Source organism: Ipomoea nil, unplaced genomic scaffold (assembly GCF_001879475.1).
Source record: "Ipomoea nil cultivar Tokyo-kokei standard unplaced genomic scaffold, Asagao_1.1 scaffold0480, whole genome shotgun sequence".
Taxonomy (NCBI): domain Eukaryota; kingdom Viridiplantae; phylum Streptophyta; class Magnoliopsida; order Solanales; family Convolvulaceae; genus Ipomoea; species Ipomoea nil.
In genome coordinates this window covers 123,565-134,619 of record NW_017616908.1, presented here as the reverse complement: position 1 = coordinate 134,619, position 11,055 = coordinate 123,565, and the positions used below count along the sequence as shown (strand labels likewise).

Genomic DNA, 11,055 nt, shown 5'->3' with positions numbered 1-11,055 from the left:
TCTAGCTATCACAGTTTGCTTAGAGGATTTCCACGCAACGGCTGCACCGGCTAGTGTAAACACATAGCCACTCGTGGACTTAGAGTCCTTAATATCAGATATCCAGTTCGCGTCGCTATACCCTTCAAGTACGGCGGGATATCTCCCATAGTGCAGTCCAAGATCACGAGTATACCTCAAGTATCTCATAACCTTTACTATTGCCTTCCAGTGCATGGCGCCGGGGTTACTCGTATATCTACTGAGTTTACTAACCGCATAGGCAATATCCGGCCTAGTACAGCTCATAAGATACATCAAACTACCAATGACCCGAGCATATTCCACTTGTGAAATACCTTCTCCGTGGTTCTTGGTTAGATGAATATTTGTATCAAATGGTGTCCTAGCCACTTGACTATCATCCTTGTTAAATCTCTCAAGGATTTTGTCAATATAATGTGATTGGCTCAACACGAGACCATCAGGTCTTCTAATGATTCTAATCCCGAGGATTAAATCAGCCAAACCCATATCCTTCATGTCAAATCTCGTATTTAACATGTTTTTGGTAGACTTGATCATTCGATCATTACTACCAACGATGAGAATATCATCGACATATAAACAAAGGATGACGTAGCCGTCAAACGTTTCCTTAACGTAGACGCATTTGTCACTTTCGTTTATTTTAAACCCGTTCGTTAACATCGCATGGTCAAACTTCTCGTGCCACTGCTTAGGCGCTTGTTTTAAACCATAGAGCGATTTAACCAACTTACACACTTTCTTCTCTTGGCCCGGAACCACGAACCCTTCGGGTTGTTCCATATAGATTTCCTCATCTAATTCGCCATTTAGGAAAGCGGTTTTCACATCCATTTGATGAACTTCCAAGTTCCGCAGTGCGGCTATGGCAAGTATCATCCTTATGGAGTTTATTCTCGTCACGGGAGAATACGTGTCGAAGTAATCGAGGCCCTCGCGTTGCCTGTAACCCTTGATTACAAGCCTAGCCTTATACTTCTCGATGGAACCGTCCGGTTTCATCTTCCTTTTAAAGGGTCACTTGGATCCTAAGGGTTTATTACCCGGAGGAAGATCAACCAGTTCCCAAGTGTGATTCTGTAGAATAGAATCCACTTCACTTTTTATAGCCTCTTTCCACATTGGTCCTTCCGTAGAAGTCACGGCTTTTACATACATTCGAGGCTCGTTCTCTATCAAACAAGATAGAAAATCGGGTTCATTTTCTAATAAACAAGTTAGAGTACCCGAATCGTACTCTAACAAGTAAGTTAGAAAATCAGGACCGAATGATTTTCCAACTCTCGCCCGCTTACTGCGTCTCGGCTCGAGCTCGGGTTCTCTCTCGGATTCCCCACTATCATTATCCATAGTCTCGTCAAACGTTCGTTTTGACGTACTTGGTCCCTCGTTGGACCTACAAGGAAATATATTTTCGAAAAAATATGCATTCCTTGATTCTATTATCGTGTTCTCGTGTACATCCGGATTATTGGACTCGTGTACTAAGAACCGATAAGCACTACTATTATGTGCATAGCCAATAAAGATACAGTCCACCGTCTTAGGACCTATCTTTACTTTCTTAGGTGTTGGCACCAAAACTTTGGCAAGACACCCCCACACTTTCAGGTACTGGTAGGAAGGTTTCCTACCGTTCCACAGCTCATAAGGAGTCTTATCGAGCTTCTTTCGGGGTACCTTATTCAAAAGGTAGTTACTTGTCAAAATCGCCTCACCCCAAGCATCTTGAGGTAGGCCCGAACTTATAAGCATCGCATTCATCATATCTTTCAATGTACGATTCTTTCGTTCGGCAACACCGTTCGATTGAGGTGAGTAAGGTGCAGTACGCTCGTGTATTATCCCTACACTCGCACAGAAGTCACCAATAGGTGCTTCGTACTCACCACCTCTATCGCTTCTAACCTTCTTAATTCTCCGATTAAGTTGGTTTTCCACTTCATTCTTATAAAGAACGAATTTATCAACGGCTTCATCTTTGCTCTTAAGCAAATACACATAGGAGTATCGTGTGCTATCGTCGATAAATGTGATAAAATACTTATTACCACCTCTCGTTTGTATCGATCTAAAATCGCACAAATCACTATGGATTAATTCTAGTGGTTCAGTTTCCCTTTCAACCGACTTGAAAGGTACTTTCGTTAGTTTTGCCTCAACACAAATTTCACACTTGTTATTTGTGTCAATTTGAAAGTTAGGAATATGGTCCATTCTAATTAATCTACGCATAGAATTAAAATTAACATGACCTAGTCTACCATGCCATAAATTGGAAGACTCAAGCAAGTAAACAGAATTGACTCTGCTTTTATTGATAACAGGAATTACACTGAGCTTAAACAGCCCATCAGTTACATATCCTTTACCAACAAACATTCCTAACTTGGACAAAACTACTTTGTCTGACTCGAACACCATGCGAAAGCCATGCTTGTTCAACAGAGAGCCAGACACAAGATTCTTCCTCAGCTCAGGAACATACAGCACGTTGTTCAACGTCAGTTCCTTCCCGGAAGTCATCTTCAGAACCACCTTGCCCATGCCTTCCGCAGCAGACTGAGCAGAGTTTCCCATCCACACCTTTTCACCTTCAACGGTCTCAAAGGTGTTGAACATCTCTCGGTTGCAACACAAGTGCCTGGTTGCACCGGTATCAATGAACCACTCACGAGGGTTTGAGCCCACGAGGTTCACCTCGGTCACCATAGCCGAAAGGCTAATCTCGACCTCCTTCTGACTGCTATCTCTAACAACATTGGCTTCAGAACTCTTGTTCTTCTTCCTTGGAGCCTTGCATTCAGATGCTCTGTGGCCATGCTTGCCACAATTGTAGCATTCACCAGGAAACTTGTTCTTGGTAACGCCACCTTTCGGACCTAGCTTTCGCTTGTCCTTCTTGTTCCTCTTTGAGCTCTTACCGTGCTCCACAACGTTGGCCTTAGCGCCAACAACGATAGGAACTTTCCTATCATTCGTCCTGTTCCCTTCCTCAATCCTGAGTCGCTGGATCAGGTCCTCCAAATTCATCTCCTTTCGCTTATGCTTAAGGTAGTTCTTGAAGTCCTTCCACCCTGGAGGCAACAAATGGATCACAGATCCCACTTGGAAGGCTTCACTTAGCAACAAATTCATCTCCTTTCGCTTGTCCTTCTTGTTCCTCTTGGAGGCTAAAAGATGAACTTTCGTGTTCTATATTTTCTGTGTGTAAAACTCTACTGCCTCTACCCTCTCTTATATAGGGTTGAAGGAGCCAATAGCCTTTATTATGGCAATTAAAAATGACATTAAAGCTGCCTTCCAACAGCTATAACAGCAGGCCACTACCTGGGAATTGAATTCAGAATTCAAAATTGGAATTAATAGACAATTAATTCCGTAACAGATGAATTCAATCCCCTCAACAGTCAGAACTTTCGGGTTCCTAACCGTTAGCGTACAGGGTTCGGTCTCAACTTTCGACCTCATCCAGTTTCGGCCCTTGGACCTTTCATGGACTCTGTTGCACGAGAGTTGTGCTCTCGGTGCACCACAACCTCTCGTGCTCTCTTGGCATAACTTAGCCCGCAAGGCCAGCCAATTTCCGGACGACATTCGTGCCCCCAGGTGCCGGCGCACACGAGCTCGGGCTTGAATCAAGCCTTTTTCAATCTCTGCTAGTTGGAATTTGATTTGCACCCCCCCCCCCCCCCCCCCGCGCGAGAGAGCCTCTATGCTATACAATTCTACAAACTTTAAAAGAGGTCTTGTATATAAGGGGGGAAAATCTTCATTCCAAAGCAATGTGGGACAAAAGCTCACTTTTTCCCTTCATTTTCCAACTCAAATGGGTCTACTTTAAGAATCAATATCTCATTCACCCATTATCCGTTTTGAGCGTACAATATATCGATCTCTTCGTCTCACTACGAAGAATCCGAATCCACTTTGACCCGACCCAAATCGGAAGTGGACCCCACTGATAATTGTACCACAAAATAGCCACTTAACATGCCATTTTATGCCATTTTAAGCTATTTTTTCCAACAATTTCTAGTGAAATGCAATAGCTGAGGTGAGTTTAATTTGTGTGTTGTTTTCTATACTCTTGGCTAAATGATGCATACTAAAATCAAGATGTAGTCTTGGCTATATATGAACAGGCAAATGAGGGGAGAGGAGCTTCAAGAATTGAGTATTGAAGAGTTGCAGCAGTTGGAGAGGTCCCTTCAAATAGGTTTGGGCCATGTTATCAACAATAAGGTTTAATTTGTGCTACCCAGTGATATTATGGTTTATTGTTATGATTATATATATGGTCTATTATATTTTTCACAAACATTTGTTTTTTTGACTAATTTGTCAGGGTGAAAAGATTATGAAGGAAATAAACCAGCTTCAAGAAAAGGTATACTAGTGTTGTTTTAAGGTTGAGTACTCACAGTGGTGAATTGAAGTTTCAAAAATTGCAGGGAGTGCATTTAATGGAAGAAAATGAACGATTAAGACAGCAGGTATTGGCTCTATATAATAGAATGTACAAATTAAACCTACATTTTCCCACATAACAGGGAACTGAAAATCAGTTGTTGTGTGATATAATGTGAAGGTGGTAGAGACATCAACAGGTCAGAGATCGATGGCAGTAGCTCCCGGGGATTCAGAGAACCTGTTGAACCAGGAAGGCAGCCTATCCTCTGAGTCTGTCACTATTGCTTGCAAGTATCCTGGCATCCCACAAGATTATTATGAACATTGTCAAATATAAATTATACCTTTTTTTTCTTTCTTTTTCTTGCATACTGCTTTGCTGGTATCTGCATCTCGTTGGATGAAATTAAGTTCAAACTCTTAATCTTATATGCTTAAACGACTCAAACGTACTCTGTCGTCTCTTTGAATTTGAGTCAATACAAATGGTCGTTAGAGCTCGATACTTAACCATCGGGCTGGCTATAAGTATATGAACTTGTTAATTGGCTGTCATCCTTTTCTTCTTTCTTAAAGTCCATTCATTATGGCAGGTTGCCCTACACAGGCTGAATGGAGAATCCTAAACAGTAACCACTGGTTTAAGAGTCTTCTAACTTCTTTTTTTGGGGTACTATTTATAATTGCAGTAATTATGTATTAAGTACATATATATTTTCCAAGTGTTACGTTGATCCTAATGTTTCAATTTTAGGTGTGTCAATTCAGCAAAGTTGTTGAGAAGCAATGGATCAACTCGTTCACCAAAATGGACTAAGGTTTTGGTAAGTATTTTATACATTTGTAAAAATACATATATTTTATTATTTTTCATTAAATAAAATTTTAAATGTAATTTAATTCAAATGTAGTGTGCTCAACAAGTTGGAAGTACGGCATGTGGATATTATGTGATGAAATACATGCTTGAAATTCTTTCCAAAGAAGCATGTGCGGGAATGGATAAGGCATGTAATTTAATATAATACCTTTCTCTTTCTAATTTTAAAAATGCTAGCTTACTAATTATTTAATAATTATCAACTTTGTAGATTGTTGAGAGAGTTGGTAGATCGAGCTACACTCAACAAAAAATTGATCAAGTAAGAGACGTATGGGCCGACTTCTTTTTCTTTGTTGATGTATGGTTAAGTATGTAAATTGAACAAATTGATATTAGCTTTTGATAATGTTAACTTGTATTATTAATTAGTATCAAATTGTGAGATTTATTACTTTTATTACTTGTTTCATTATAAATATTAGATTGTACATATTTTGCTGTAGTTGTGGTGCAATAATTGAGTAGCTTTTGATTGTGGTTGTGAGAAATTGAGCAGGTTTAGGTTGTGGTTGTTGTTGTGAGTAGATTTGAGCAGGTTTTTGGGTATAAATAATGGACAAATAAATTGTATATTAAAAAAAAAAAAACATACAACGTCGGCTATTAAGTAATAGCCGACGTTGAATATATTTTTTTTTAAAAAAAAATAACGGTTACAACGTCGGCTAATAGCATTTAGCCGACGTTGTATAGTATTTTAAAAAAAATTAAAATACTTACAACGTCGGCTAAATGCTAATAGTCGACGTTGTAGGTATTTTATAAAAAATTAAAATACCTACAACGTCGGCTAATAGCATTTAGCCGACGTTGTAAGTATTTTAATTTTTTTTTAAAATACTATACAACGTCGGCTAAATGCTAATAGCCGATGTTGTAAGTATTTTATTTTTTTTTAAAAATACTATACAACGTCGGCTAAATGTTATTAGCCGACGTTGTAAACTTTATTTATTTATTTTTTAAAATAATATATAACGTCGGCTATTTATATAGCCGATGTTATAGATAATATTTACAACGTCGCCCAGAACAACTACGGAACATAACCGACGTTAAAAGCTCTATTTAGCCGACGTTAAAAGCCTGCTGTGTAGTAGTGGCACTATCACACCTAGTACAAACTACTTCAAGCTGGCTTCCTTGATCACTAAGCTGGACAGCCACTTGATAGGTTTTTCAACTTCTCGAGTTTACTCCGCCTCTATCAACTTCTTCCTAAAAGTTGAGATGTTGGAAAGATAATTTGGTGTTTCTCCAACGGGTTGAAGCCTTGTCTTGATATCTAGATGAATCTTCACTTGAGAAAATGCAAGACTTCTTCAAATTGTGAAGTGTGGAAATGGATGAGCCCTTTGAAAAACTTCACAAAATCACTGGTTATGAAAAGCTTTTAAGAGATGAAATTGTTTGAAGAGCTTTTCTTTGGATAGCAAGAGTGAAAATAACCAGCACCTTCTTTAAAGGTGAAGAGAGGTATTTATAGGTGGAAAAATTCATCTGTTGGAGGGAGATGAAGATTTCAAACCTAATATCCAGTGTGTATTAACTAGTGGGCATCAAGCATTTAATGCACTTGTACTGTATAGCTGTTTGAGTCAAAAACATTATGGCTTTTGTCCTTGTTCTCTAACAAGATGGTACAAGTCTTTTAATGTTCCTTGTCTTTTGTGAAAATCATTCCTAGGACACCTTTTGTCCGAATGATTGCGCATTCATGAGACAACATTCTTCTTGCTTTATTTTTGATGAAGGTTGTCTTTACAAGTTTATCTGAAACTTGTTTTCTCGGAGAAGATCTTTGAAAGATTGTCTTTATCTTTTGACTTATGATGAGATCCATTTTGTCGAGAGATGTCTATCTGAGAGTTGCTCAATCCATCTTTCGTCTGCAATCATCTTTCGACCATCTTGTTATCTTCATGTTTTCAAGTCGACCTATTATGCTAGTCTCAACTAAACCTATGATGTCAAAACCTACACTCTTTCTACAAGGCTGAATGATGTCCTTTAAAGGAGATTTTATTACAAAATATCCCTATAGATGAGTTTACATGAAGATCTACGAGATTTACTGAATTTAAAGAAAAAGAGTACTCAAGATATGTGTAAAACAAACTTTCATTTATAAAGAGAAAATTAAAAAATGAAGAATACTGAAATTAAAAGGATCATTACATGTTCAAAAGATTCAGTTTCACTTGTTGTGCTTCCTTTCTTTCTTTCTCATCACGTTCCTTTTGCTTCTTGAGCATGTTGTCGAAGTCTAGTTCGTTATTGGTTGAATCTCTAACGTTTCGGAGTGGGTTTTCTCGACCCAGACCTTCATATTTTTCTCCAAAATTGCAGCTCATGTAATTCTTGTAAGCCTCTAAAATGTTTCATTATGGTACAATGCCAAGGTTCCACCAAGTCACGGGCTCTATGGAGTTCATTCATTCCACATAGCTCTTGCCGGATTCTCTGTGTATTTTGAACACGACATCATATTTGACACTTGTATCTGCATCTTTTTCAATTTTTGAAATATCTTTTATCTTCTTTTGTATTTCTTGAAAAGGAGTAAGTTCTCGCTCTCTCAAGTTTCTGGTTTCTTCATGTTCAAGCCAAAGAGCTTCATTTTCCTTTTTATCTTCTCATTTACTCTCCTTTGGTACTCTTGCCTTGTTGTGTTGTCTTTCTTCTTGAGCAAAATTGGCAAGTTACAACCTTCAAATCTTTTCCCGCTTCCTCTCTCGTATTCTTTGAACTTGACAAAGGTCCCTGAGCCATCCATTGTCATAGAGTTCTCCCTCATCAGCCTACTACGACGATTTATCTTCTCTATGTGAGATCGTCCTGCAAATGCGTAAATGGATTTGGAGCCATAGGATGGACGAGGTCTTATGGATTGTTGACGAGACTTGGAAGGTGGTTGACGAGACTATGATGGAGGTTCTTGTCGAGACTTCGATGGAGGGAGAGGTGTCTTGTATCTGCTATCGTCTTGTTTGTTGTCGAATGTTCCCTCTCCTCTTCTCTCATCTTCATCGTCATCATCTTTCTTGTATCTCCTTTCCCCCTTTTTAACATCATCAGTAGGAGGATCAGAGGGCTTCAGAAGCTTGTCAACCTTGACAGAGAGATCTTTAAAGATGTTGTCGTTTGCTGAATCAATCTTCGAACAAGAAAGGACAACTCTTTCCTTGAGACCAAATTGTGAAAGCTTGATCGAATGTTGTTCCTTGGAAATTATGTCAAGCATCTCATTTTCGTGACTGAGATCAGGAGGCTGCTAGTTCTTTTTCATAGAAGTTAATGTGGCCGAAATGAGGGCCATTTGTGAGGATAAATGCTTCATCATCTCAACATCTTGCTGACGCTGCTCATTGTACCGCTGATGTTGTCGTTTGAGTGCCGTAATTGTGTCGGCGAGAAAGGTTAGGAGGGACTCAGTGTCAATGTATTCTTCATGGACATTAGTTTGAATGCATTTCTCCTTTCGACCAGAGTCGTCATGTCTCGCACTCGGTGATGCTTCCGGTTTGCCATCACGAGCTAATCTCAGACTTAAGTCGTTTCGATCATTTGACGAAGAATTTTGACCATCAGGAGTCTTTACGGGAATCATCATTGTGTTACCTATGATGAGAGATCCTTCGGTGTCAGCATCACTGTCATCATCAGAATTCGCATCACAATCATCGTCATCTCCATCATCATTCCCATCATTATTCCCATCATCATCTTCATCATTATCTTCATCTTCTTCATTTCCATCATCAATATCATCTTCTTCTTCAGAATGATCTTCATCAGTCTTTCGTGGCATATTCTTCCTTTCAGTTTTATCAGGCTGATGGTCCTCAGTTTTCTCTTCATTCGTTTCTACTGGAATATCAGCATAGGAATCATCACCTTTCATGCCACTAACGCTACAGTGAGGATCATTCTTGTACAACTTCTCGAGTTCCGTATAGATTTTTTACAATCTCATGGCTTCCCGAAGATCCTTCATTTCTACCTCAAAGATCGGATCGTCAAGTGGGGGTTTCTTGATGTCGAGACTTATTGCAGCCTTTCCTTTTACAATGCTTCGATTGGTGATCTTATATGAATACGCTCGAGTGATTGTTTCCAATCTGATGGCCTGGTATAAATCCTTCGTGCCAATCCAAGCAAGTGCAAAATCCTCCTCATTTCTCATGTCATCAAGGCTTTCGAGAAACAGGTTGAGAGGGGATGTACGCCATTTCGGCCATTTTAACACTCGCTGATAATCATCGTATATGGCCTATTGAATTAGTTGATCTTGAGATGGTGGTGGTTCTCGTACCGTCTCATTGATCACTTCTTTCGTCTCTGATGGCAACCAGGTTCTTGTGGGAGACTTAAGTGATCAGTTGAAGAAGGATGCCCGCTTTCGTCCTTGTCTACCGCAGCAGGTTCTTGTGACAGAATCGGGTTGACCTGTTCTGCCATGATAGGTTTTTGTGGTAAGGAGCTTTCGGGGTGAGGTGGATTTGTGATCTTTCGCTTCTTCCTCTCTTGCACTGTGACACCTCATAAATCTAAACACTTATCAAGGATTAATTGAAGAATTAATCAAAGTTTCCTTGCTAATCCATTCCTAAAAGTCCGGAAATTTGATAGTCGAGGGACTAGATTTTGACTAGTCACTTAAGTCAAAAGGTTGTACCCTGTACTTCTTGAGTTGTGCCCTTGTTCCATTGGCTTTCCAACATTTGTAAGGGTAAATATGTCTCTTCACCTAAGAATTGTGATTCAAGTTAACCTAGCAAAACTTTCTCATTTCATTCACCTTTTCAACCTAAAACTCAAATACTCTAGCTTATCTCTAAGATGGTTTAGCTTCTTCTCCAAGCAAGAAATGAACTTCCAAGCTGTGTAAGATTTTCTTCCAAGATTTCTACTTTCTCCTTCTTGAGCATAGGAAAGGGTAAGATCCTTAGCTTTTTGGTGTTTAAAACCTTCTTTTAGGTGTCTTTAGCTAAAGTTAGAATCTTTGTGTGTTTTGGTTGGTGTAAGAAGTTAGTGTGGGAGGAAAGCTTTAGGAAAAGGCTATTAAAGGTGGAAAGATGAAGTTATTAGACTACAATGGTAACCCATGCTATACAAACCTATTTTCTTACTTATATGATGATTCTTGACTTCTACTTGTTATTATTGTGATGATTTGTGAGATTTGATGCATGATCTTGTGGTGATGCATGTTTAGTGATTGTTCTTAGGTTTCTTGAATGCCATTGCTTGGCTATTTATTAGGTTCAAGTCATATGATTGTTGTGTGTGAGATTTTGGGTGTTTTAGACTTGAACTTGACCTTGTTGTTGATTTTCCCTGAAGAGAAATTGTGGAGTATAGGTATGTACCCGCGTGCGGAACGGTGGGCATAGGCCTACCCGCTGGGAACCGGTGCCCTGTGGGTGTGTACCCACGGGCGGAACCACAGGTGGAGGTCCACCTGTGGCCCCACCCGCGGGGTACATTATTGATGTTGGTCGGGGATTTGTTCCCCGTGATTCTTTCTTCTCGGTATTGATGTTTTGACCTCCCGATGTTGATCTATTGGGCTATTTGTGGGTCTTCTTGATGTTTCGTATGTCTAGAACGGTGTGTTAGGAATCCATGTTAGGATTTGGTGTCTTGATTCGTGCTTGTGGTCCAACATTGTGATTCATTGGATTGATTTGAGTCTTGAATGTTCTTTGGAACTAATTTTGGTTTACCCG

At 39.4% G+C, this 11,055-nt stretch overlaps 2 long non-coding RNA genes across 2 annotated transcripts; both read left to right on the top strand.

Moving 5' to 3' along the window:
- Positions 1-4,171: 4,171 nt before the first annotated feature.
- On the top strand, positions 4,172-4,632 carry LOC109173413. The gene is made up of 4 exons (XR_002052896.1): positions 4,172-4,272; positions 4,376-4,417; positions 4,482-4,523; positions 4,619-4,632. It is a non-coding gene; the product is annotated as an uncharacterized LOC109173413 (long non-coding RNA).
- Positions 4,633-5,023: 391 nt separating this feature from the next.
- LOC109173415 lies at positions 5,024-5,382 on the top strand. The gene is made up of 3 exons (XR_002052898.1): positions 5,024-5,110; positions 5,195-5,264; positions 5,352-5,382. It is a non-coding gene; the product is annotated as an uncharacterized LOC109173415 (long non-coding RNA).
- The last annotated feature ends 5,673 nt before the right edge of the window (positions 5,383-11,055 follow it).